The 27333-nt window shown below is 44.0% G+C and overlaps 1 long non-coding RNA gene and 1 pseudogene across 1 annotated transcript in view; one reads left to right on the forward strand and one right to left on the reverse strand.

The window, feature by feature from the left end:
• Positions 1–8592: 8592 nt before the first annotated feature.
• The window catches only part of LOC110289602 (uncharacterized), a 121853-nt gene continuing 103112 nt past the window's right edge, over positions 8593–27333 (reverse strand). The window contains exons 4-5 of the long non-coding RNA XR_015046067.1: positions 12913–13080; positions 8593–9646 (exon numbers count right to left, since the gene is read on the reverse strand). This is a non-coding gene — a long non-coding RNA (uncharacterized LOC110289602). The remainder of the gene's footprint in view (positions 9647–12912; positions 13081–27333) is intronic.
• The window catches only part of LOC110289197 (glyceraldehyde-3-phosphate dehydrogenase-like), a 542712-nt pseudogene continuing 524451 nt past the window's right edge, over positions 9073–27333 (forward strand).

Here is a 27333-nt window from a genome sequence, read left to right on the forward strand (position 1 = left end):
TCTGAGTGTGCATATTTGTGCATGTATGAGTGTATGTTCTGTGTACATTTTGTGTGAGAATAAGCCTGTTAATGCATCGGTACATCTTTGTATAGAAAGATGTGTACATGTGTGTAGATGTGTGTTGGTATTGGTGCAGTGATCCATGTGTCTCAGTGTGTGAACATGCATGTGCTTGCATGTAATGTCATTGATGCTGAGCTTGTGTATGCTTGTGTGTGATCATGTGTCTGCATCTTTGTATGAGTATATATACACATATGTGTATGTATAGACATGTGTGTGTATGTGCACATGTGTAAGCTTGTCTGTGTCTGTGCACATTGATTTGTGTATGAGAGAGGGAAGACACACAAAACTAACCATCCAGAAAGCCAGCCATGGGTCTGCAGGCCTGAGCCTGAGGTACCCCGCCCTCATTGCTGATTCTTTTAGCATCCTCAGGGAGGCCATTCTGACTTCCTCTCTGGACAAGGAGCTAAGCAGAGGTCAAGTGACTTGCTCCAGACCCCACAGCAAGTGGTGGCAGCTCCGAGAGGGTCTGATTGCCAGCTCACTCTCCCTCCGCAGGGCCTAGCTGCCTCTCCGTGGTGTGTTGGCACCTGGCCCAGGCCTGGCTGCCGGGTTCTGAGAGCTCCCATTGTGGGTGAGACTCGGCCCAGAGCCATCGCCAGGGCCTGCAGGTGACAGCTCTGTTTTGAGAGGCAGAGGGAGGAGTGACTCCCGAGGAGGCAGGAAAAGGGGTGCCTCTGGTTCTGTGTGGGGAAGGGACTGAAAATCAGAGGCGTGTAAAGGCGGAATGAGGAGAGAGGAAACCAAAGCTAAAGAGGAATAATAAAGATGTCAGGAACTCATACACACACACACACACACACACACACACACACACACACACACACGGAACAGGGGCGAATGACCAACAGCGGGAAGCACACACACACCAACGCAACAGGAAGCAGAGTGCTGGAGGCCACATGGGCTCAGGAAATGTTTTGTTTCCTACTTTAATTGGTGACCTTGCTCACAGTTGCTGGAAGTGGGCACAGCTCAAGAGACTTGAGTGTTGGTGTAGGACAATAGGCAGCTGAATGGCACAGGAGAGCAGCCAAGAACGGTTTTCAGTTCTGTCTCAGAGATGCAAGGAATGGCTGGGCAGAGAAGGAGAGATCAGAACCCTGCAAGCTGGATCCTAGCTGGGCACTCTGTAGAAAGGCACCTAGACAGAGGTGGCCACAGCCAGGCGCACTGAGACGCAGGGACCGCTGCCCCCTACTCCACTTGGATGAGAGCACCCAGGCAGCCCTGGAAATGGAGTCAGAAGGGAACTGCATTCACCCAAGCTTGCCTCACCAAGTGTGACCAAAGGGAATGAATGGTCTCTAATAGGCTTCCTGAGGAGAAGGAGCCAGGCCTCTCAAAGAACAGGCTCAAGGGACAGCGGGCATCCTTAGAGTCTCATCAACAGCCACATCACTGGTGGAAACTGGTTTTAGTTCTTACAGATTGAGACCTGTGAGTTAGGGACAAGAACATAGTTACATGTAGCAACGGGGGAGGGCCACATTGCAATTTCTTCCCATCACCTTCTTCCACACCTCTCCTCTGACAAATAAACACGTGAAAGACATCAGTTGACAGGAACACAGAGTGTGTCCATGTCTAGTACCAGCTAAAACAAGGTCCTGCGGTAAAACCAGAAAAATTCACCTAAACCAGAAATGTTGAGGATGGACTCGGTGTAAGCAAGCATTTCTCTTCCTGCTCTCTCACAACATCTTTTTTGTTGTTTTTGGTTTGGTTTGGTTTGGTTGTTGTTGGTTTTTTTTTTTTTTTTGCTATTTTCTTTATTTACATTTTAATTTTTTTTTTTGTTTTTTTTGTTTTTCGAGACAGGGTTTCTCTGTATAGCCCTGGCTGTCCTGGAACTCACTTTGTAGACCAGGCTGGCCTTGAAATCAGAAATCTACCTGCCTCTGCCTCCCGAGTGCTGGGATTAAAGGTGTGTGCCACCTGGTTTCCTCTCTAAAAAATCCCTATCCCCTCCCAACCCATCCACTCCCACTTCCTGGCCCAGGCATTCCCCTATATTGGGGCATAGAACCTTCACAGGACCAAGGGCCTCTCCTCCCATTGATGACTGACTAGGCCACCCTCTGCTACATATGCAGCTAGAGCCACAAGTCCCACCATGTGATTTCTTTGATTGGTGGTTTAGTCCCAGGGAACTCTGGGGGTACTGGTTAGTTCATATTGTTGTTCTTCCTATGGGGCTACAAACCCCTTCAGCTCCTTGGATACTTTCTCTAACTCCTTCATTGAGGACCCTGTGCTCAGTACAATGGATGGCTGTAAACATCCACTTCTGTATTTCTCACAACATCTTTTAAGTGATGAAGAGACAAAGCAAAATATGCTTAAGAGCAAAATATGGTGGTAGGAAAACCATCAAGAAGTTTCAAGTGTCTGCAGAGGTCCAAAGAGTTGATACACAAGCCTATTGAGAAAATGGAGTTCAGAGTTCCAGGAAAGGAGGACCCAGAATGGGTGTTTGCACTCAGACTCCTAGAGGCTCCAGCTCCTGTGTCAGCAAACCCAAGTGTGGTGGTTGAGAGAACGGCCAGCCACAGGGCTGAAATTAAAGATCACTCCTCCGACTGTCAGTCATTGATCTCTCCCCATATCCTGTTCTATCTTCAGATTCTCTGCCCTAAGGAAACCATATGCCATGTCATCTGCCTTCCAAACGAGTGGAAGAGATGACAGAAATAATGCCACACACCCCCAGATTAAGCAAACCTTTCTAAAATTTAGAGTTACCCATAGCCAAACCTTCCTCTTCCTGGCCTAACCTCTCCTTCTTTGCCTCTTTACTCTAAAGCGAATTCTACCTGCGTGCACATCTCTATGTGTGTGTGAGTGTGCATGTGTGTGTGTGTGTGTGTGTGTCTGTCTGTCTGTCTGTGAGCATTGGATGTATGTGTATACATGTATGTATATCAAAGGTCAGCCTTAGATGCTGTTCCTTGGGCACTGTTCACTCTTTTCTTGTTCTTTTCCTTTGTCTTTTTCTTTGTCTTTGTCTTTTTTACAAGCACTCACTGGCACTCTGAGCATTTTTTGTGGGTTCTGGAAATCAAACTCAGGCCCTCTTGCTTTCAAAGCAATCACTCTCCTGACAAGAGATACCACATCAGGCCCATCACTTCCTTTTTAAAACTTAACAGGTGCACCGAGGATGCTAACTACCTGAAATACAAGATCCAAAGCAAAAAGAAACAAGAGACCCGAGAGAAATGGACCCAGAGTATCAATAAGACTTTAGGAGAAAACCTCTACATAGTATCCTTAGGGTAAATGAGGGAGTATCACAACTCCTAAGCAAGAATAAAATGCTTTTAACATGGAAGAAAGAACTTCATAACTAAAAAACATACTTGTGGATTTTAAAAATTAAATAGGCAGGGGGAGGTAAGATGAGCCAGCAGATAAAAATACTTACTGCCAAGCCTGATGATGTGAGTTCCATCCTTAGATCCTACATGGTGGAGGGATAAAATCAACTCTAATCTCCACACATAGGTTATGGCATGCACACACCCCCATAAATGAATGAATAAATAAATAATAAATAAATAAATAAGTTTTTAAAGAAGTGTAAGATTTAAACACAATGTCAATGTAGGTTACTAGAATACAGCATAAATATACAATAGCCAAAAACACCACAGAAACCCAACCAGCTAAAATTACTGGGGCAAAAAGATATAGTGTATGACACATCATGACACACTATGGTTTCCATAGTGTATTGGCTGGTTTTGTGTGTCAACTTGACACAAGCTGGAGTTATCACAGAGAAGGGAGCCTCCCTTGAGGAAATGTCTCCCATGAGATGCAGCTATAAGGCATTTTCTCAACTAGTGATCAAGGGGAGAGGGCCTAGCCCACTGTGGGTGGTACCATCCCGGGGCTGGTAGTCTTGGGTTCTGTAAGAAAGCAAGCTGAGCAAGCCAGGGAAGCAACCTAGTAAGCAGCCTCCTTCCATGGCTTCTGCATCCACCCCTGCCTCCAAGTTCCTACCCTGTGCGAGTTCCTGTCCTGACTTCCTTTGGTGATAAACAGCAATGTGGAGGTATAACCTGAATAAACCCTTTCCTCCCCAACTTGTTTCTTAGTCCTGATGTTTTGTGCAGGAATAGAAACCCTGACTAAGACACATAGTAAGATTTTTGGTTTGGTTTGGTTTGGTTTAGGAGGTTTTACGGTGTTGTTGTGTTTTCTTTTGTGGGAGAAGTTGCAAGGCTGGGGTTTAATATGGAGTACACGAGAGATGGGTTTGGTTGGGGTGCATGATGTGAAATTCTCAAAGAATCAATAAAAAATTTAAAAAATAATAAAAATAGAGTTAAAACAACGGTATGTATTCAATTATACGTGGTGTTAACTGTTAAGTCTTCAATAAGCAGGCTACAATCCTTACAATCTTAATCGTAGAGGTGAAGGACAGAGTAAGGGGCTAGGGGGCACAGATCTCCCAAAGAAAAGGAAATAGAACAGATAGTTATGGGTGGATGGGGGAACTGGAATGGGAAGGTCAAACAGAGAGGGAAGAAGAAAGGGGGTATGGTAGAGAATGTGAAGAGAGACAGGTAAAACCAAGAGACACTTGAGAGGTTTGTGAAACCCACTACATGGAGAAGTTCCTTACAATATATGTACAAATGAAAGAAATCTAGATGCAATCACTAAATGATGGGGAGACAAATCCCCAATTAGACATCTCTCACCACCAAATAAAACATCCAGTGCTGAAAATGGGTTATGTCTAAACAAGTCAATGGCCAAAAGGGCCTCATTGGAAACACCCCCCCAAAACAACCCAAACTATTGTCAAAGCTATTGGGTACTCTCCACAAACTGATGGTAAGTCCCTATTGCTGAAGACAACACCTACATAACTCAGTGAACACAGAGAAATCAGCTGGTGCCTTCACCCCTATCGACTAGTGTTCATGTTCCTGGAAGGTGCTCAGGACCTGACCAGAAGAGAAAGGTAAATACCAATCCAGCTGCAAACCTTCACTCTCCAATGGTGACCTTCCTGCAAAAATATGCCAGTACAATAATGGCACAAATGATGTAGGAGTAACCACCCACTGTCTGCTTGGATTTAAAGGCTACCCCATGAGATAGAACCTGTGCCTGACACTGTTCAAGTAGCCAAGAACATGACATTAGATAGACCATGGACATAGTCAAAAACAAAATGTTACTGAGGTCTACTAAGGAATGAAGCAATAAAATGATCCCTAAAGGGCATTTTGCTATACTCAGCCATTGCCATAGGCTTAGCCATTACCAGAGGAGCTTCCTCCTGCAATAGATGGGAGCAAATAAAGAGATTCACAAGTGGGATGGGATATCTCCATCAAATCCCTCCCCTCAGAGCTCAGAGAGTTTTGTAGAATGCTATGCCCACTCCAGTGAAGTCTGCCTGTTGGGGTCAAAAGGCCTGGAGGCATTCATTCACGAGGCAAAGAGTTTCAAGGAAGCTCAGTCTCCTGGAATCTTGACATTCTCATAGCCTGTATACTCAAACCCTATCCTTGCGTTAGTATGGTGTATGCTCTCTTTCAATATTGTTTTAAGTGCCTTTAAAGATTGAATTTTGACATAGGTAAGCTTCCACCAGTGTTCCAATGTCCTAAAAAATCCTTGAAGCCAACAAGCTAGGAATTCAGTAAAAATATTACCTAACATTCAAATTCACTTCTAGTAGAGACAGTGAAACTAATTAGCCATTACAAAGAACAGAGCTAGAATAACTCAGGGCTAGTCTACAAAGTGATTACTTAGGACAATAGCTGAGTCCCACCCAAACAAGGGAATACACAATGGCCTAGTGAATAGGTGGGTTAACCATGAAAGAGTTAGGGAATTCCCCCTGGGACAGGTTTCTTCACTAGGCCCAAAGGAACAGCATAATCAGGCATTTACTAAGAACCCATTGTGGTGGGTTTAACAATAGACTAGCATTACACCTGTCCCCATTCTATGTGGTAAATGGGGCCTGGTCCCTGCCTTCTTTTGATGTATGCATTCCTTTTGTTTTGAGACACTGTAACTCAGCAGATTTGTTCGCCTGGCTTTTCTTGTTTTTATATATAAAAAAAAAAGTCTGGTGTTCGTTTGGACGACACACTCAGATTCAACACACTCTCTCATGCCATGTCTGTTTGTCACTCGCCGACTCTATGCCCATCTGTCTGAGACCTTGATTCGCACAGATTGAGGAGGACCCAGACTGTAACAGCTAGTGAGAATGGAAGACACGATGGAAATAAGGCCTTCTAGATACAACAGGGTCACATAGACCTACACAGACTGTGCACTTTCACAGGGCCTGCACAGGTCTAAGCCAGATGGAGTCCCAGCACTGAGAGGGGAAGTAGACAACAGCCTCCATCCCTAACCCAGAAGCTGTCTCCAGCTGACAACTTCTCACACAGGAAAAATCAGTTTGTTTGTTTGTTTTTATCAACAGACTCAATGGGTATACACACCACATTTAAGTGCAGGTCAGTAGTAGGTAGCCCAAAATGCCCAAAACTAACCTAGTGGTATTTCAGGAGGCTTTTAGTCACAAGCTGCTTTGTCTGGGCATTTGTTGTTTCTTTCTTTTTGTTTTGCTTTGCTTTTTAACCTTACAGGAGATTTTTGTTTATATATTATGGTTTCCAGTCTCATGCACTTATGGGATCTGTGTGTGTGTCTGTGTGTCTGTGTGTCTGTGTGTGTGTCTGTGTCTGTGTGTCTGTGTGTGTGTCTGTGTCTGTGTGTCTGTGTGTGTGTCTGTGTCTGTGTGTCTGTGTCTGTGTGTCTGTGTCTGTGTGTCTGTGTGTGTGTCTTTGTGTCTGTGTGTGTGTCTGTGTCTGTGTGTCTGTGTGTGTGTCTGTGTCTGTGTCTGTGTGTGTCTGTGTGTGTCTGTGTGTGTGTCTGTGTGTCTGTGTCTGTGTGTCTGTGTGTGTGTCTGTGTGTGTGTCTGTGTGTGTGTCTGTGTCTGTGTGTCTGTGTGTGTGTCTGTGTCTGTGTGTCTGTGTCTGTGTCTGTGTCTGTGTGTGTCTGTGTGTGTCTGTGTGTCTGTGTGTGTGTCTGTGTCTGTGTGTCTGTGTCTGTGTCTGTGTCTGTGTGTCTGTGTGTGTGTCTGTGTCTGTGTGTCTGTGTGTGTGTCTTTGTGTCTGTGTGTGTGTCTTATGCTTTATCTTTGTTTTTTTCTATTTGTTTCGTCATATTTTGTTTTGATTGGCTTGTTTATTTGTTTTAGTTGCCTGTTTGTTTTCTAATGAGAGGAAGGGATTTGGGTGAGGAGGTAGACATGATCTGGACAGCATTGGAGGAGAGGAACAGAGTACATGAAAATCTATTTTCAATAAAAAACAAACATAAAGAAAGAAAAGATTACCAAAGAATGTAATCCAAGTCTTCATGTTTAATAGTCCATTGAGTACCAGCAAAATGAATGGAAAGTGATTCGACACTGTATAGACACTTTTGAAATGTTACATTATCAAGGATATAAAGGAAATATAAAATGCTTACAGGTTTAAAAAAATAGGTCATATACAAAGGATTAGGACCCAACTATCATCGACAAATCAAGGTACTATTAGACTGTGCTAAAAGCATTCAATCTCCTCTTGGAAAATTAATTTTTTTCATTCTTCTACACTAGCATTACTCTGTGGAAGCATTTTATATGACATGAAACTAATAATAAGTCTGAGATAAATTAAACCTGTTTTAATCATACAAAGACTTGGAGAGCGAACCTCTCAGAGCTATTCCTATAGAAATCATCCAAGGCTGCACCACAATAAAAGAATAAAAACTAGTAGAAGAGAATAGTGTGTAAAGAAAGTATAAAAGTAAAATTAATCCTGACATGCATATAAAAGGAAGTGCAAAGCTCAGAGTTACAGGGCAGATTGAGAAAAACCCCAATTAGAAAAAATTAGAAGTCCAAAATGGCTCCAAGAAGAAGAACGTACTGAAGAAAGACCTGTATGGGATGAGAGACATCAGTGCTTGTCTCATGGAGCGACTCTGCAGAAGACAAGAAAAGTAAAAGAGAAACAAGTGTTGAGCTAGCTTTGGCTATGAAGCCAGCAGGGGTGGGGGTGTGCCTCCAAGCAAAGGATGGAGCTAGCCGGGAGACACCAGCCCTGAATGCTAGAAACATTCTCTTTTGACTGATTTGAGAGTCTTGGCATTGAACTCCTGAAGAAAAAAATGCAAGCCAGTTTGGTTCTGCAATTAAAGACAGATTTTTTTTTAAAAAATAGATACAATATCTGTGTTTAATTGCTGGTTTTCAACTTTGTTGGTTTGTTTGTTTGTTTGTTTTGGTGCAGCGAACTTTATTGATGTATTCAGGAGAATAGGGAGGGCTCCCTAGGTCCCTCCTGTTATTATGGGGGTCTGGGATGGCAATTGTGAGGTAGATGCTCAATGTTGGGGGCAGAGTTGGGATAGGAACTCGACAGCAACCGAGGGCCTCTCTCTTGCTCTCAGTGTCCTTGCTGGGGTGGGTGGCCCAGGGCTTCTTACTCCTTGGAGGCCATGTAGGTCATGATGTCCACAACCCTGTTGCTGTAGCCATATTCATTGTCATACCAGGAAATGAGCTTTACAAAATTGTCATTGAGAGCAATGCCAGCCCCAGCATCAAAAGTAGAAGAGTGGGAGTTGCTGTTGAAGTCGCAGGAGATAACCTGGTCCTCAGAGTAGCTCAGGATGCCTGCCCTTCAGTAGACCCTCAGATGCCTGCTTCACCACTGCCTTGATGTCATCATACTTGGCAGGTTTCTCCAGGCGGCACATCAGATCCACAATGGACACATTGGGTATAAGAACACGGAAGGCCATGCCAGTGAGCTTCCCGTTCAGCTCTGGGATGACCTTGCCCACAGCCTTGGCAGCAACAGTGGATGCAGGGATGATGTTCTAGGCAGCCCATGGCCATCACACCACAGCTTTCCAGAGGGGCCATCCACAGTCTTCTGAGTGGCAGTGATGGCATGGACTGTAGAAATGAGCCCTTCCACAATGCCAAAGTTTTCATGGATGACCTTGGACAGGGGGAATAAGCAGTTGGTGGTGCATTGCTGACTATCTTGAGTGAGTTGTCATTCTCATGGTTCACACCCATCACAAACATGAGGTCATTGGCAGAAGAGGTGGAGATGATGACTCTTTGACCCCACCCTTCAAGTGGGCCCTAGCCTTCTCCATGGTGGTGAAGACACCCTCCACAACATATTCAGCACCAGCATCACCCCCATTTGATGTTAGCGGGGTCTCGCTCCTAGAAGATGGTGATGGGTTTCCCATTGACAACAAGCTTCCCATTCTCGGCCTTGACTGTGCCATTGAATTTGCCATGGGTGGAGTCATACTGGAACACGTAGACCATGTAGTTGAGGTCAATGAAGGGGTCATTGATGGCAACAATCTCCACTTTGCCAAGTGCAGAGCAGAAGCCAGCCCTGGTAACCAGGTGCCCAATATGGCCAAATCCGTTCACACCAACCTTCACCATTTTGTCTATGGGACAAGACTGGCACTACATGAGAAGATGCGGCTGTCTCTGGAACAGGGAGGAGTAGAGAGAGGTTTTCAACTGTTAAAATTAACTGATAGGACAAAAGCCAAAGGATTAAAATATGATTGTAAGATATAAATGTGAACTAAACACTGCAAATGTAACAGAAATAATAATAATAATAATAATAATAATAATAATAATAAGGAAGAAGAAGAAGGAGAAGGAGAAGGAGAAGGAGAAGGAGAAGGAGAAGGAGAAGGAGAAGGAGAAGGAGAAGAAGAAGAAGAAGAAGAAGAAGAAGAAGAAGAAGAAGAAGAAGAAGAAGAAGAAGAAGAAGAAGAAGAAGAAGAAGAAGAAGAAGAAGAAGAAGAAAAGCAGAGAAGAAGTGGAGGGCAGAAATAAGGAAATCAGGGGACAAGAAACAAAGTAACATGTTTTGCTGAAGGTGAACTGCCAGCTTAAAATTAAATCTTAGATATTGTTGGGTGCTTATTGAAGACTGAGTCACACTATGTAGCCCAGGCTTGCCTCAAACTCTTGATGCTCAGCCTCTGAAATGCTCATGTGCCACCGTACCTGGCTTAAAACCAACTCTTAGTTTGTGTTTACCCGGAAGCAGATCCTAAAATAGTGATTCCTCCACAAGTAAGGGGCTTGGGAGGTATACACCACCTTTAAAAGCAAGGAGGTGAAGAAATGAGGAAGGGAAGGGACCAGGTCAGAGTGGATCAGACTGCTTCCTGTTAAGTGGCAAGACACAGGTGAGATGGCTGAGTTAGATAGGTCCATGCTGTCACTGAGAGTTGGAAATGGGGCAGAGTACAACCAGTGGTGATGGTTACTGAATCATGGGCCGGGAGAGAGCATCTTTCTGCTTTTAGCAGGATGCTAAGACAGACTGGAGGGACCCACCTTTCCAGGGTACTAGGAAGCTGGTAAATATTATGAAAATTTCACACACATACACACACACACACACACTTGATACCTTCTTTGGTATCAATTCCTACTACCCCCTCCAATTCTCCCTAGACTCCCTCAAACACATCTGCCTCCCAACTTCATATTCTCTTTTTAAAATTATTATCAGCATCATCACCATCACCACCATCATCATAGTCCCCATCATCGTCACCACCACTAGCCCACTGAGTCTCATTAGTACTACCTATATGCACATGAATGTAGGGTCATTCATTGGAGCCTGGACAACCTACCAGTACCACCTCTCAACAAAAGTGACTCTTCCTCTCTCACAGTCAGCAACTGTCAATAGGTCCTCAGCTAGGGGTGGGACCTGAAGAGCACTTTCTCCATTTATCCCAGAAGTTTGGCTGACTTTACATTATCCAGGTCTTATACAGGTACCCACCATTGCTGTGGGTTCGTGAATTTAATAGGCACATCATGACCAAAGGATAACACTTCCCAGGGTTCTTCCCCCTTCTCTTTCATCCTTTCTGACCTCTCTTCCAGAATGTTCCCTGAGAGTTGAGCACTCTGTGCCACTTATTTTTAGCACTTTAAAGTTCTGAGTCTCTGCATTAACTACTGCACACAGCAATAAAAAGCAAATGGTAGATTCTGTAGGTTTATATGTGCAAGTGTCTGTGTTCCTGCAGCTAGCAATGGTTCAGGGGATACAGCATTGTGATGTCCTAACTAGCAGTTATTGAGCTCTCTCTTGCTGCTCTGGCTGGCTATGAGTAAAAGCACCAATAGTCTAACAGCCAGTCAGACACCCTCATGCCAGCACCAGCTATCCTGAGCATTCCATAGATGTCCCAAGGCAGGTAATACTGTATTAGGTAGTCCTGGCACCTGAATGTACAGCCCCAGCCAGGGCTGTTTGAAGCAGTTTGTACCAGGCTTTTGCAATTGCAAGCCTTGGTGAGCCAATTGCACAGCAGTCAAAGAAGGGCAGTGGGACATGTGCTAAGGTCAAACAAGTTGCTGCAATTGATCTAAACACTCTTCTCAAACTACCTAAGCAGGGATCACTGAGTGAGTCACAGGGAGACATCCTCTAGTGCCGCCTCTGCTACTGTTGCAGCACCATACGCAACAATGACTTTCTGGAGTAGCATTTCCTTTCTACCTTTCAGTCTTGCAGGCTGAGCCTAAGGCAGGATAGAGGGAAAACAGAAGGCAGCTGCAGCCATGTGGGCAACATCAGTAGCAAAGCTGCATGATAGCTAGAAAAGCTACGCTCCCAGGGCCATGACTTGCCACCTACACATTCCACTGGTGCTGCTCACAGGCAGGGGTCTATCACACAGTGTCACTCACAGGACCCTGGTACCTAGTTTCTGGTGCCCAGCTCTGAGCTTCCAAACAATCTAGCATATGGTCCCCAGTCCCAGCCCAGGGTTGCCACTTTGCTCTGGCGACAGTGTTTAGCTACTCAAAAAGTAGCCACCAAAGAGGGCTCAGACCCACCTGGCCATCGGCAGCATGTTCAAAGCCCAAATCTTCCTGCCTACTTACCATCACTTACTGCTCCCAAACTCAGACTGAAAGCTGACAGAGACTGAATGTGAAGACTCATTCCTTCCGTGATTCCCATGCAGGCACTAAAAGGAACACTCAGCCAGCTGACCACCCAGTTGTCTTGCCATCTTGGCCATCATCTTTGATGTGGGTATCATCTTAGATGTGGGTAGGGATAATCTAGGGATATTATTGGACCCACAATTTAACCAAGCCTCCCTAGATCCCTCCAAGAGATAGTCTCTTGGACCATCGCCTGGTCTTTCCTGTCCCTGGGTGAATAAGCTGAGGCCTTACCACGGAGGGGACTCCATGTGTAGGTGTATCCAAAAACATGGAGTGGTTAAGATGGGGACACCAAGACCTTATGGTTACAAACCCGTGGGAACTGAACCACTCAGAAAGATCTCCACATTACTATCTTCTGATCCCTTCATACAAGTATCTTTAATTATGGACATTAGAAAAGACTATAACCAAATCCATAAAATATATTCACAAAATTAATCGCTACTAACTTGCATCAACTTCTATGAAGTACCAACTACAATACTGTACATCTGCTCCACTTATCTTCTTGCATAAATAAGGCACTCTGAAATTTAGTGGCTTTTAAAGCCTATCATTTCTTTAGCTCATAAATCTGAAAGTGTATCCTGGCCAATGGAGACACCATCATTGGTATCAGCAGAGACAGCCACAGTGGAAACCAGGGGGTAGGATGTAGCTGGTGATCTGGTGCTGCCTGAGATGCCAGTTGTGGAACCATGGTATTGACTTCCAAAGCCAATGAGGGAACTAGCTAGGAACTACCTTACCTTTGGTGGCTTGGTCTCAGACATCACACATGCTCAGTTCCATCATGCTCTTGGGCCAAGACTGGAAGAGAAGTAGCACAAAGTTCCTCTGTTGGTGGGAATAGCATGGAAATCACACTGTAGGGCACAGCAAGGCTTGAAGAAGAGTCGCAGCCACTTTCAGAAAACCTAATGCCAAAGAGAAGTACTGTTACTGTTATTCTTGCATGTGGCGACTACAACCTTAAACCTCTCACACTCATCCACCTCCACTTTTACCAGCAAGAAGACCAGACCTTCTGTCTCTTGCCCACACTCAAGCAACAACTGCATGGCAAACTTTAACCCAAGTCTCTGGTGCCCTCAATGTCTTTCAGGCTCTACTGCCCCACCTCTAACACAGCTCTTAAAGTATTGGAATCAGAACAACAGCATCCTTTAACCCTAGGAGTCTGAGTTGGAACTCTGTATCTCATTGGTTCTCAGTTATTTTTCCGTTTTTGTTTGCTTGATTCATCCATTTGTTTGTTTATTTGAGACAAGGTCTCACTGCTCAAGCCAAGATGTCCTTAAATGCATTATCCTCCTGCCTCAGCTACTTCAGGGCTAGAATTTCTAATGTGCACAAAGAAGCCCAACTTCACTTGCCTCTGGTGTAAAAGGGGAGCTACAAAAACCCTTGTTGAAGTTAGCTGTGATCCCAGTATCTAGAAGGCTGAGGCAGGAAGATCGTGAGTCCATGGGCAGTCTGAACTTTATGTCAACACACAGACACACAAACAAATAAGCTTGTAAGTGACTCTCAGACCTGTTCACTGTTAAATAATAACAGGGCTGAACATTATCTGGCACACAGACAAATGGATAATCATAAATCTTTAGGACACTGGATTTCACATACTTGGCATTTATTTAACACTAGGTTGGGCACTTGCAGTGATCTCTGTTTTTTCTGATTTTCACAAGAACTCACCTACATCAATTAGGTTTCCATCCCTGACTAGACGCTTAAAATCATAGTCCTTCAAAGAGACTAACGGCTTATTTCCTCTTCCATTAACACTAGCAGATATTCCAAGGTTAACTTGGTGCCTTACCATGTCATCTGCCTCTTGCATCTTTTGTTCTTTTCTCCACAGCTCACAGCTTCTAACTTTAAGCTATCTCCTAGTCACAAATGGCTGCTGAATCCCATTCATCATATCTACGTCTAATGCCAAAGACAAGTAGGGGGAGGGAGCACAAAAAGACAAGTCCCGTTGAAAAACCTTTTAAAAGGTCTTCCCCAGAGCTGGCACGGTGGCTCAGTGAGTAAAGGCGCTGCCACCAGTCCTGATGGGGTTGGATACCAGACACTTCAATGATAAAAGGGAAAAACTGACTCCCAAAAGTTGTTTTCTGACCTCCACTCATGCACCCAGGCAAGCAGTAACATGCTCACTTACGAAGAAGGAGGTGGCGGGAAAGGTTTAAAATTTCTAAAGATCATTTCCCAAATGTGCCACCCAAGAAACTGCTCTTGTATCTCTGGTCAATTTTCTTCACTAGAGCGACTGGAAGATGGTTTTCTGGATGGGCATTATTGGTTTCTCTGTTGATGATACTGACAGCATCAGAGTGGCTACTGTGGCAGACGTCTACACGCTCTTGTTACATTACACCTGAGTGTTGTCTTGTCTCTTATCTGCCTGCTGTTGTTGCATTAAAAACCACTCCAAAACAGAGAGACTTAAAACCCCTGTTATTTCTTTTCTCACAAACCTACATTTGCAGTGGGGCTTGGGAGTAGAGACTCATCTTTGTTTAATGCAGTAGCCACTGGTGTGGCTCAGTAGAGAGTGGGCGTTGGCTCGCTAACATGGCTGAAAGTTCAACAGGATTAAAGGCAAAGTGCCTTGTCTCATCCCCGTAGAACCTGGGCTTTCTTAAAACATGATAACCTGGTTTCCTGGACAAAGGTTTTGACAGGCAGCTGCAAAGGCACACAGGCAGACAAACAGACAAACACACAGACATTAATAGCATGCTTTTTTATGACCTAGCCTTGGGAATCATATAAAATCACTTTCACCATGTTCAGTTCCTTGAGGCCACCACCCTAAGTGCATAGATTAAGTAGCTACCTCTCCGTAGAAGTGATGAAATTCTGGAAGAAATCATTGCTACAGCCATTCTTAGTGTATCTAATTTTCTGTGTTCAAAAGAAACATAGTAAATTACAGAGACAATTTTCTCCTTCTGTAGGCCATCTCAAGATCTCAGTGGAGTGACTTAGTGAATGAACCCCCACCTCTACCCTTAATGTGCACCATGAGAACCTCCTAAGATTATTTTCAATTTTTATCTCTGTGTATGCATGTGCACAAGTGTATGTTCAGGTGTACACGTGTGCATACATGTGGAGGCCAGAGCACATCAGATGTTGTTCATCAGACATTATCCACCTTTTTCTTTGAGACAGGGTTGTTCTCTGGCCTGGAACCCACCAATTAGGCTAAGCTGGTGAGCCAGGAACCCCCAAGAACCCACCTGTCTCTGCCTCCCAAGGACCACATCTGTAATGTTTTTACATGGGTTTGGGGAGTGGAACTCAGGTCCTCATGCTCTCAAAGCAAACACTGTACTGACTGAACCTTCTCCCCAGCTCAAGAGTCACTTAAATTTTAATGCTAGAACCCTCCCTCAGTCATGTCTATCCTCAGATGATCTCCAGATGGGAACTGGCTGTGGATTGGCTTAGTTCACAATTAATACTCATGGGACAAGAGGCATGAACGGAAGCTGCTGCAGATGTAGGAAATGGAGGACTCCCCAGGACAGTATGACATAGGACTGTACCATGGAGTAATTCCTCCTGACTGAAACATTGCCTCCAGGAGGAAGTAGAGAAGTTCCTGAAACTCAGAAGTCAACACACTTCATGTGCCTGGGAAATCCAAAATGTGCCAGATTCACCAGATTTCCCCACGGGGATTATAGAAGCCAAAATGACTGCCAAGGGAGGAGACTGACTTCCAAAGCAGCTAAGAAGAGATGGCTTGGACGTGTAGGGCTGCCTGCAAGTTGTCCAGAGAGTTCCAGGGCTGCAGCTCCCAGGGGTCATCACCCATGTTAGGATGGGTTTTTCCATGATATGGCTGCATTTAAGTCAGCTCTGATCCTGTTCCCAACCCCAATAAAAACTCATTGGCTCACCAAGTTGAATTTTGATGTAATCAACACTTGGTCTGTTGTGGATTCCCTTTCTGGAATAAATAAGAGAGTGTGTGTGTGTGTGTGTGTGTCTGTGTGTGTGTCTGTGTGTGTATGTTTGTGTGTATGTGTTTGTGTGTGCTCATGCACACACATGTGCATATGTGTTGTGTGTCCCAAGGAAAAGTCACAACAGAAAGTTCAAGACAGTAAGGTGAATGGATCAGGTAAACAGAAGAGGCTGCCTAATGTCCACTCCCCTACTTTTTTAATTCAAAGTGATTTCCAGGGATCCCCCTGATTAAGACAGGGTCTACAACTGCTGCCAGTATTCTGTCAACTGGTTGGAAAGATGAACACTGAAGATATTTAAATTCATTATATTTTCACAAAATCATTGCTAACACACTTCTTAAAAATGTCTCTTATTGTGGTAAATAACATTTATACATATTCTTTTAGTATACACACAAAAGCAACTATCACTGGGGATACATCTCAGTTAATAGAGCATTTGCTAAGCACGAAGCCCTAAGTTTGATGCCCAGTATTGAATAAACCAGACATGATGGTACACACCTATAGTTCCAGCACTCGGGAGGGGGAGGCAAGAGGATCCAGAAGTCTATTGCCATCTTTGGCTATTAAGTAAGTTCAAGGATAGCCTGAGCTACATAGGACCCTATCTAATAATAATTTTAAAACACACTTACTTATGTAATATAGTCTGACGTCTTCTATTTTCTTCTTCTTTATTCTAGTCTATTTAATCAGCTTACAGGTCAAAACTGACCACAACTCACAAACTTCACATTCTACTACTGACAAGCAGTCTCACCAGAAAACTGCCAAGCTGGAGATCTTTCTCCACCTATTTTGTTTCTTATTACATCAAATTGAAAAACACTTCCATCCACTCTCTTATAGTTGCTAGGGAAAAGTACACCCCATCACTGAAGACAAAGGAGTGAATGAAGCGATGAGACCCTAAAACTCTACAGCTCTCTCCAGCTAAGTGAGAAAATTGATTGCTTCCTGAGCACAAGATGCAAGAGCCTTCATTTAAATCTGAAAGATGGAACTAAAGTAGCCATCACCGTGTCCTCCTCAAATCCTCTAAAATCATTTTTACAAGGAGGGAGAGAGTTAAAAGGTATAAGGAGAACAGGAGAATGGATATCGACAATAAAATCCTGCTCAGCAGGTATGGGGCGGGAGATGAAGGGATAGTAGAGAAGTGCATGCCTGCTGTCCCCTGAACACATGGTGTTCTGCCCAGCAACAAAGCCACCGCACCCGTGAGGTCTGGAGCTTCAGAGATGGGGCCACAAATGGACCAGACAACAGCAGAACACACGTGCATCCTCACACAAAGCTGCTTCTTCCCCCTTCTTGCAGAAGACTGAGATTCACCCTCAGAAAGGCTAAAGCGAATGGTGTTAGACCTGGGTGGCAGCAGGCCTGAGGGAGGCTGAAGCTCATCTGACAGAAAGGTAAACATTTCACACTGTACACGGAAACCCTCAAACTACAGCAGACACACTGGCTGCTACAGAGAGCATCCCAAATGAAATTATCATAAATATTGTTTAGAGAAATCAAGAGAAGGTGGAATATCAGTGGTCAAAATAAATATCATATGTCAAGGGAACAATCAGAGGATAGAAAGGAAGAATTAAAATATGATACTAGAACCAGAAAAAGGTTGGCAACATCCTTTTTAAAAAATAAGAGAGGATTAAATGAAAAAAATAGCTTTGGTCTGCTGACACTCGCCAACTGCCCACAACACCCGCCACAGGATCTTAAGACTTCTGGTGAGGGGAGCACAGCTTCTGCTCCAATCCAATTGCGCGGGACCTGAGACTGCATTAGTTAGGGAAGCAGAAACCAGCCTGAGTAGGGCCACAGGCCTCACCCGGCAGGATCAGCGCCAGGGTAGCGGGAGCGCAGGGTTGCCTGACACCCGCCAGCTACCCACGACCCCCGCCGCAGGATTTTGGGACTGCTGGTGAGTGGAACACAGCTTCTGCTCCAGTCCAATCACGCGGGACCTGAGACTGCTCTGGTTGGGGAGAGAGAAATCCGGCCCACACAGGGCCACAAGCCTCTTCCGGTCAGAAAAGCACCTGAGCAGCTGGGGCGCAGGGTCTGCTGACACTCGCCAACTGCCCACAACACCCACCACAGGATCTTAAGACTTCTGGTGAGGGGAGCACAGCTTCTGCTCCAATCCAATTGCGCGGGACCTGAGACTGCATTAGTTAGGGAAGCAGAAACCGGCCTGAGTAGGACCACAGGCCTCATCCGGCTGGATCAGCGCCGGGGTAGCGGGGGCGCAGGGTTGCCTGACACCCGCCAGCTACCCACGACCCCCGCCGCAGGATTTTGGGACTGCTGGTGAGTGGAACACAGCTTCTGCTCCAATCCAATTGCGCGGGACCTGAGACTGCATTAGTTAGGGAAGCAGAAACCGGCCTGAGTAGGGCCACAGGCCTCACCCGGCCGGATCAGCGCCAGGGTAGCGGGAGCGCAGGGTTGCCTGACACCCGCCAGCTACCCACGACCCCCGCCGCAGGATTTTGGGACTGCTGGTGAGTGGAACACAGCTTCTGCTCCAGTCCAATCACGCGGGACCTGAGACTGCTCTGGTTGGGGAGAGAGAAATCCGGCCCACACAGGGCCACAAGCCTCTTCCGGTCAGAAAAGCACCTGAGCAGCTGGGGCGCAGGGTCTGCTGACACTCGCCAACTGCCCACAACACCCGCCACAGGATCTTAAGATTTCTGGTGAGGGGAGCACAGCTTCTGCTCCAATCCAATTGCGCGGGACCTGAGACTGCATTAGTTAGGGAAGCAGAAACCAGCCTGAGTAGGGCCACAGGCCTCACCCTGCAGGATCAGCGCCAGGGTAGCGGGAGCGCAGGGTTGCCTGACACCCGCCAGCTACCCACGACCCCCGCGGCAGGATTTTGGGACTGCTGGTGAGTGGAACACAGCTTCTGCTCCAATCTTTAAATAGTGACAACGATAACAACTAACCCCAGAGATTACCAGATGGCGAAAGGTAAACGTAATAATCTTACTAACAGAAACCAAGACCAGTCACCATCATCAGAACCCAGCACCCCCACTTCACCCAGTCCAGGGCACCCCAACACACCGGAAAAGCTAGACACGGATTTAAAAGCATATCTCCTGATGATGATAGAGGACTTCAAGAAGGACGTTAATAACACACTTAAAGAAATGCAGGAGAACACTGCTAAAAAGGAAGAAGACAATAAAGAGGAAGCACAAAAATCCCTTAAAGAATTGCAGGAGAACACTGCTAAAGAGTTACAAATCCTTAAAGAAAAACATGATAACATAATCAAACAGGTAGAAGTCCTTACAGAAAAACAGGAAAACACATCCAAACAGATGATGGAAATGAACAAAACCATACTAGACCTAAAAAGGGAAGTAGACACAATAAAGAAAACCCAAAATGAGGCAACACTGGAGATAGAAACCCTAGGAAAGAAATCTGGAACCATAGATGCAAGCATCAGCAACAGAATACAAGAGATGGAAGAGAGAATCTCAGGTGCAGAAGATTCCATAGAGAACATCGGCACAACAATCAAGGAAAATGGAAAATGCAAAAAGATCCTAACTCAAAACATCCAAGAAATACAGGACATAATGAGAAGACCAAACCCACGGATAATAGGAGTGGATGAGAATGAAGATTTTCAACTCAAAGGACCAGCAAACATCTTCAACAAAATTATAGAAGAAAACTTCCCAAATCTAAAGAAAGAGATGCCCATGAACATACAAGAAGCCTACAGAACTCCAAATAGACTGGATCAGAAAAGAAATACCTCCCGACACATAATAATCAGAGCAACAAATGCTCTAAATAAAGATAGAATACTAAAAGCAGTAAGAGAAAAAGGCCAAGTAACATATAAAGGCAAGCCTATCAGAATTACACCAGATTTTTCACCAGAGACTATGAAAGCCAGAAGATCCTGGACAGATGTTATACAGACACTAAAAGAACACAAATTCCAGCCCAGGCTACTATACCCAGCCAAACTCTCAATTAACATAGATGGAGAAACCAAAGTATTCCACGACAAAACCAAATTCACACATTATCTCTCCACGAATCCAGCCCTTCAAAGGATAATAACAGAAAAAAACCAATACAAGGACAGGAACCACGCCCTAGAATCAACAAGAAGGTAATCCCTCAACAAACCTAAAAGAAGACAGCCACAAGAACAAAATGCCAACTTTAACATCAAAAATAACAGGAAACACCAATTTCTTTTCCTTAATATCTCTTAATATCAATGGACTCAACTCCCCGATAAAAAGACATAGACTAACAAACTGGCTACACAAACAAGACCCAACATTTTGCTGCTTACAGGAAACTCATCTCAGAGAAAAGGATAGACACTACCTCAGAATGAAAGGCTGGAAAACAATTCTCCAAGCAAATGGCATGAAGAAACAAGCTGGAGTAGCCATTCTAATATCTGATAAGATTGACTTCCAACCCAAAGTCATTAAAAAAGACAGGGAGGGACACTTCATACTCATCAAAGGTAAAATCCTCCAAGAGGAACTATCAATCCTGAATATCTATGCTCCAAATACAAAGGCAGCCACATTCATTAAAGAAACTTTAGTAAAGCTCAAAGCACACATTGCACCTCATACAATAATAGTGGGAGACTTCAACACACCACTTTCACCAATGGACAGATCATGGAAACAGAAACTAAACAGGGACACAGTGAAACTAAGAGAAATTATGAATCAAATGGATCTGGCAGATATCTACAGAACATTCTATCCTAAAACAAAAGGATATACCTTCTTCTCAGCACCTCATGGTACCTTCTCCAAAATTGACCACATAATTGGTCACAAAACAGGCCTCAACAGATATAAAAATATTGAAATTGTCCCATGCATCCTATCAGATCACCATGGACTAAGGCTGATCTTCAATAACAAAATAAATAATAGAAAGCCAACCTTCACGTGGAAACTGAACAACACTCTTCTCAATGATACCTTGGTCAAGGAAGGAATAAAGAAAGAAATTAAGGACTTTTTAGAGTTCAATGAAAATGAAGCCACAACATACCCAAACTTATGGGACGCAATGAAAGCATTTTTAAGAGGAAAACTCATAGCTCTGAGTGCCTCCAAAAGGAAACTAGAGAGAGCACACATTAGCAGCTTGACAACACACCTAAAAGCACTAGAACAAAAGGAAGCAAATTCACCCAAGAGGAGTAGACGGCAGGAAATAATCAAACTCAGGGGTGAAATCAACCAAGTGGAAACAAGAAAAACTATTCAAAGAATCAACCAATCAAGGAGCTGGTTCTTTGAGAAAATCAACAAGATAGATAAACCCTTAGCCAGACTCACTAGAGGGCACAGGGAAAGCATCCTAATTAACAAAATCAGAAATGAAAAAGGAGACATAACAACAGATCCTGAAGACATCCAAAACACCATCAGATCCTTCTACCAAAGGCTATACTCAACAAAACTGGAGAACCTGGATGAAATGGACAAGTTCCTAGACAGATACCAGGTACCAAAGTTGAATCAAGATCAGGTTAATGATCTAAACAGCCCTATATCCCCCAAAGAAATAGAAGCAGTCATTAACAGTCTCCCAACTAAAAAAAGCCCAGGACCAGATGGGTTTAGTGCAGAGTTCTATCAGACCTTCAAAGAAGATCTAATCCCAGTTCTTCACAAACTATTCCACAAAATAGAAACAGAAGGTACTCTACCCAACTCATTCTATGAAGCCACAATTACTCTGATACCTAAACCACAAAAAGACCCAACAAAGATAGAAAACTTCAGACCAATATCCCTTATGAATATTGATGCAAAAATCCTCAATAAAGTTCTTGCTAACCGAATCCAAGAACACATCAAAACAATCATCCATCCTGACCAAGTAGGTTTCATCCCAGGGATGCAGGGATGGTTCAATATACGGAAATCCATCAACGTAATCCAGTATATAAACAAACTCAAAGATAAAAACCACATGGTCATCTCCTTAGATGCGGAAAAAGCATTTGACAAGATCCAACACCCATTCATGATAAAAGTCTTGGAAAGATCAGGAATTCAAGGCCCATACCTAAACATGATAAAAGCAATCTACAGCAAACCAGTAGCCAACATCAAAGTAAATGGTGAGAAGCTTGAAGCAATCCCTCTAAAATCAGGGACTAGACAAGGCTGTCCACTTTCTCCATACCTATTCAACATTGTACTTGAAGTCCTAGCCAGAGCAATTCGACAACAAAAGGAGATCAAAGGGATACAAATTGGAAAAGATGAAGTCAAAATATCACTTTTTGCAGATGATATGATAGTATATATAAGTGACCCTAAAAATTCCACCAGAGAACTCCTAAGCCTGATAAACAGCTTCGGTGAAGTAGCTGGATATAAAATTAACTCAAACAAATCAATGGCCTTTCTCTACACAAAAAATAAACAGGCTGAGAAAGAAATTAGGGAAACAACACCCTTCTCAATAGTCACAAATAATATAAAATATCTTGGCGTGACTCTAACTAAGGAAGTGAAAGATCTGTATAATAAAAACTTCAAGTCTCTGAAGAAAGAAATTATAGAAGATCTCAGAAGATGGAAAGATCTCCCATGCTCATGGATTGGCAGGATCAACATTGTAAAAATGGCTATCTTGCCAAAAGCAATCTACAGATTCAATGCAATCCCCATCAAAATTCCAAATCAATTCTTCAACGAATTAGAAAGTGCAATCTGCAAATTCATCTGGAATAACAAAAAACCTAGGATAGCAAAAACTCTTCTCAAGGATAAAAGAACCTCTGGTGGAATCACCATGCCGGACCTAAAGCTCTACTACAGAGCAATTGTGATAAAAACTGCATGGTACTGGTATAGTGACAGACAAATAGACCAATGGAATAGAATTGAAGACCCAGAAATGAACCCACACACCTATGGTCACTTGATCTTCGACAAGGGAGCTAAAAACATCCAGTGGAAGAAAGACAGCATTTTCAACAAATGGTGCTGGCACAACTGGTTGTTAACATGTAGAATAATGCGAATCGATCCATTCCTATCTCCTTGTACTAAGGTCAAGTCTAAGTGGATCAAGGAACTTCACATAAAACCAGAGACACTGAAACTTATAGAGGAGAAAGTGGGGAAAAGCCTTGAAGATATGGGCACAGGGGAAAAATTCCTGAATAGAACAGTAATGGCTTGTGCTGTAAGATCGAGAATTGACAAGTGGGACCTCATGAAACAACAAAGCTTCTGCAAGGCTAAAGACACCATCAATAAGACAAAAAAACCACCAACAGATTGGGAAAGGATCTTCACCTATCCTAAATCAGATAAGGGACTAATATCCAATATATATAAAGAACTCAAGAAGGTGGACTCCAGAAAGTCAAATAACCCCATTAAAAAATGGGGCTCAGGAGAAACCGGCCTGAGTAGGACCACAGGCCTCATCCGGCCGGATCAGCGCCGGGGTAGCGGGAGCGCAGGGTTGCCTGACACCCGCCAGCTACCCACGACCCCGCCGCAGGATTTTGGGGCTGCTGGTGAGTGGAACACAGCTTCTGCTCCAGTCCAATCACGCGGGACCTGAGACTGCTCTGGTTGGGGAGAGAGAAATCCGGCCTACATAGGGCCACAACCCTCTTCCGGTCAGAAAAGCACCTGGGCAGCTGGGGCGCAGGGTCTGCTGACCCTCGCCAGCTACCCACAACACCCGCCACAGGATCTTAAGACTTCTGGTGAGTGGAGCACAGCTTCTGCTCCAATCCAATTGCGCGGGACCTGAGACTGCATTAGTTAGGGAAGCAGAAACCGGCCTGAGTAGGACCACAGGCCTCATCCGGCTGGATCAGCGCCGGGGTAGCGGGAGCGCAGGGTTGCCTGACACCCGCCAGCTACCCACGACCCCCGCCGCAGGATTTTGGGACTGCTGGTGAGTGGAACACAGCTTCTGCTCCAATCCAATTGCGCGGGACCTGAGACTGCATTAGTTAGGGAAGCAGAAACCGGCCTGAGTAGGGCCACAGGCCTCACCCGGCCGGATCAGCGCCAGGGTAGCGGGAGCGCAGGGTTGCCTGACACCCGCCGGCTACCCACGACCCCCGCTGCAGGATTTTGGGACTGCTGGTGAGTGGAGCACAGCTTCTGCTCCAATCCAATTGCACGCGGGACCAGAGACTGCATTAGTTAGGGAAGCAGAAAAACGGCCTGAGTAGGACCACAGGCCTCTTCCGGCTGGACCAGCACCGGGGTACTGTCAGCTACCCACGACCCCCGCCGCAGGATTTAGAGACTGCTGGTGAGTGGAACACAGCTTCTGCTCCAATCTTTAAATAGTGACAACGATAACAACTAACCCCAGAGATTACCAGATGGCGAAAGGTAAACGTAATAATCTTACTAACAGGAACCAAGACCACTCACCATCATCAGAACCCAGCACCCCCACTTCGCCCAGTCCAGGGCACCCCAACACACCGGAAAAGCTAGACACGGATTTAAAAGCATATCTCCTGATGATGATAGAGGACTTCAAGAAGGACTTTAATAACACACTTAAAGAAATGCAGGAGAACACTGATAAAAAGGCAGAAGACAATAAAGAGGAAGCACAAAAATCCCTTAAAGAATTGCAGGAGAACACTGCTAAAGAGTTACAAATCCTTAAAGAAAAACATGATAACATAATCAAACAGGTAGAAGTCCTTACAGAAAAACAGGAAAACACATCCAAACAGATGATGGAAATGAACAAAACCATACTAGACCTAAAAAGGGAAGTAGACACAATAAAGAAAACCCAAAATGAGGCAACACTGGAGATAGAAACCCTAGGAAAGAAATCTGGAACCATAGATACGAGCATCAGCAACAGAATACAAGAGATGGAAGAGAGAATCTCAGGTGCAGAAGATTCCATAGAGAACATCGGCACAACAATCAAGGAAAATGTAAAATGCAAAAAGATCCTAACTCAAAACATCCAAGAAATACAGGACATAATGAGAAGACCAAACCTACGGATAATAGGAGTGGATGAGAATGAAGATTTTCAACTCAAAGGACCAGCAAACATCTTCAACAAAATTATAGAAGAAAACTTCCCAAATCTAAAGAAAGAGATGCCCATGAACATACAAGAAGCCTACAGAACTCCAAATAGACTGGACCAGAAAAGAAATACCTCCCGACACATAATAATCAGAGCAACAAATGCTCTAAATAAAGATAGAATACTAAAAGCAGTAAGAGAAAAAGGCCAAGTAACATATAAAGGCAAGCCTATCAGAATTACACCAGACTTTTCACCAGAGACTATGAAAGCCAGAAGATCCTGGACGGATGTTATACAGACACTAAAAGAACACAAATTCCAGCCCAGGCTACTATACCCAGCCAAACTCTCAATTAACATAGATGGAGAAACCAAAGTATTCCACGACAAAACCAAATTCACACATTATCTCTCCACGAATCCAGCCCTTCAAAGGATAATAACAGAAAAAAACCAATACAAGGACAGGAACCACGCCCTAGAAACAACAAGAAGGTAATCCCTCAACAAACCTAAAAGAAGACAGCCACAAGAACAAAATGCCAACTTTAACATCAAAAATAACAGGAAACAACAATTACTTTTCCTTAATATCTCTTAATATCAATGGACTCAACTCCCCGATAAAAAGACATAGACTAACAAACTGGCTACACAAACAAGACCCAACATTTTGCTGCTTACAGGAAACTCATCTCAGAGAAAAGGATAGACACTACCTCAGAATGAAAGGCTGGAAAACAATTTTCCAAGCAAATGGCATGAAGAAACAAGCTGGAGTAGCCATTCTAATATCTGATAAGATTGACTTCCAACCCAAAGTCATTAAAAAAGACAGGGAGGGACACTTCATACTCATCAAAGGTAAAATCCTCCAAGAGGAACTATCAATCCTGAATATCTATGCTCCAAATACAAAGGCAGCCACATTCATTAAAGAAACTTTAGTAAAGCTCAAAGCACACATTGCACCTCATACAATAATAGTGGGAGACTTCAACACACCACTTTCACCAATGGACAGATCATGGAAACAGAAACTAAACAGGGACACAGTGAAACTAACAGAAATTATGAATCAAATGGATCTGGCAGATATCTACAGAACATTCTATCCTAAAACAAAAGGATATACCTTCTTCTCAGCACCTCATGGTACCTTCTCCAAAATTGACCACATAATTGGTCACAAAACAGGCCTCAACAGATATAAAAATATTGAAATTGTCCCATGCATCCTATCAGATCACCATGGACTAAGGCTGATCTTCAATAACAAAATAAATAATAGAAAGCCAACCTTCACGTGGAAACTGAACAACACTCTTCTCAATGATACCTTGGTCAAGGAAGGAATAAAGAAAGAAATCAAGGACTTTTTAGAGTTCAATGAAAATGAAGCCACAACATACCCAAACTTATGGGACGCAATGAAAGCATTTTTAAGAGGAAAACTCATAGCTCTGAGTGCCTCCAAAAGGAAACTAGAGAGAGCACACATTAGCAGCTTGACAACACACCTAAAAGCACTAGAACAAAAGGAAGCAAATTCACCCAAGAGGAGTAGACGGCAGGAAATAATCAAACTCAGGGGTGAAATCAACCAAGTGGAAACAAGAAAAACTATTCAAAGAATCAACCAATCAAGGAGCTGGTTCTTTGAGAAAATCAACAAGATAGATAAACCCTTAGCCAGACTCACTAGGGGGCACAGGGAAAGCATCCTAATTAACAAAATCAGAAATGAAAAAGGAGACATAACAACAGATCCTGAAGACATCCAAAACACCATCAGATCCTTCTACCAAAGGCTATACTCAACAAAACTGGAGAACCTGGATGAAATGGACAAGTTCCTAGACAGATACCAGGTACCAAAGCTGAATCAAGATCAGGTTAATGATCTAAACAGCCCTATATCCCCCAAAGAAATAGAAGCAGTCATTAATAGTCTCCCAACTAAAAAAAGCCCAGGACCAGATGGGTTTACTGCAGAGTTCTATCAGACCTTCAAAGAAGATCTAATCCCAGTTCTTCACAAACTATTCCACAAAATAGAAACAGAAGGTACTCTACCCAACTCATTCTATG

The sequence above is a fragment of the Mus caroli genome, unplaced genomic scaffold (assembly GCF_978045245.1).
Source record: "Mus caroli unplaced genomic scaffold, Mus_caroli_1 scaffold_2, whole genome shotgun sequence".
NCBI classification, from domain to species: domain Eukaryota; kingdom Metazoa; phylum Chordata; class Mammalia; order Rodentia; family Muridae; genus Mus; species Mus caroli.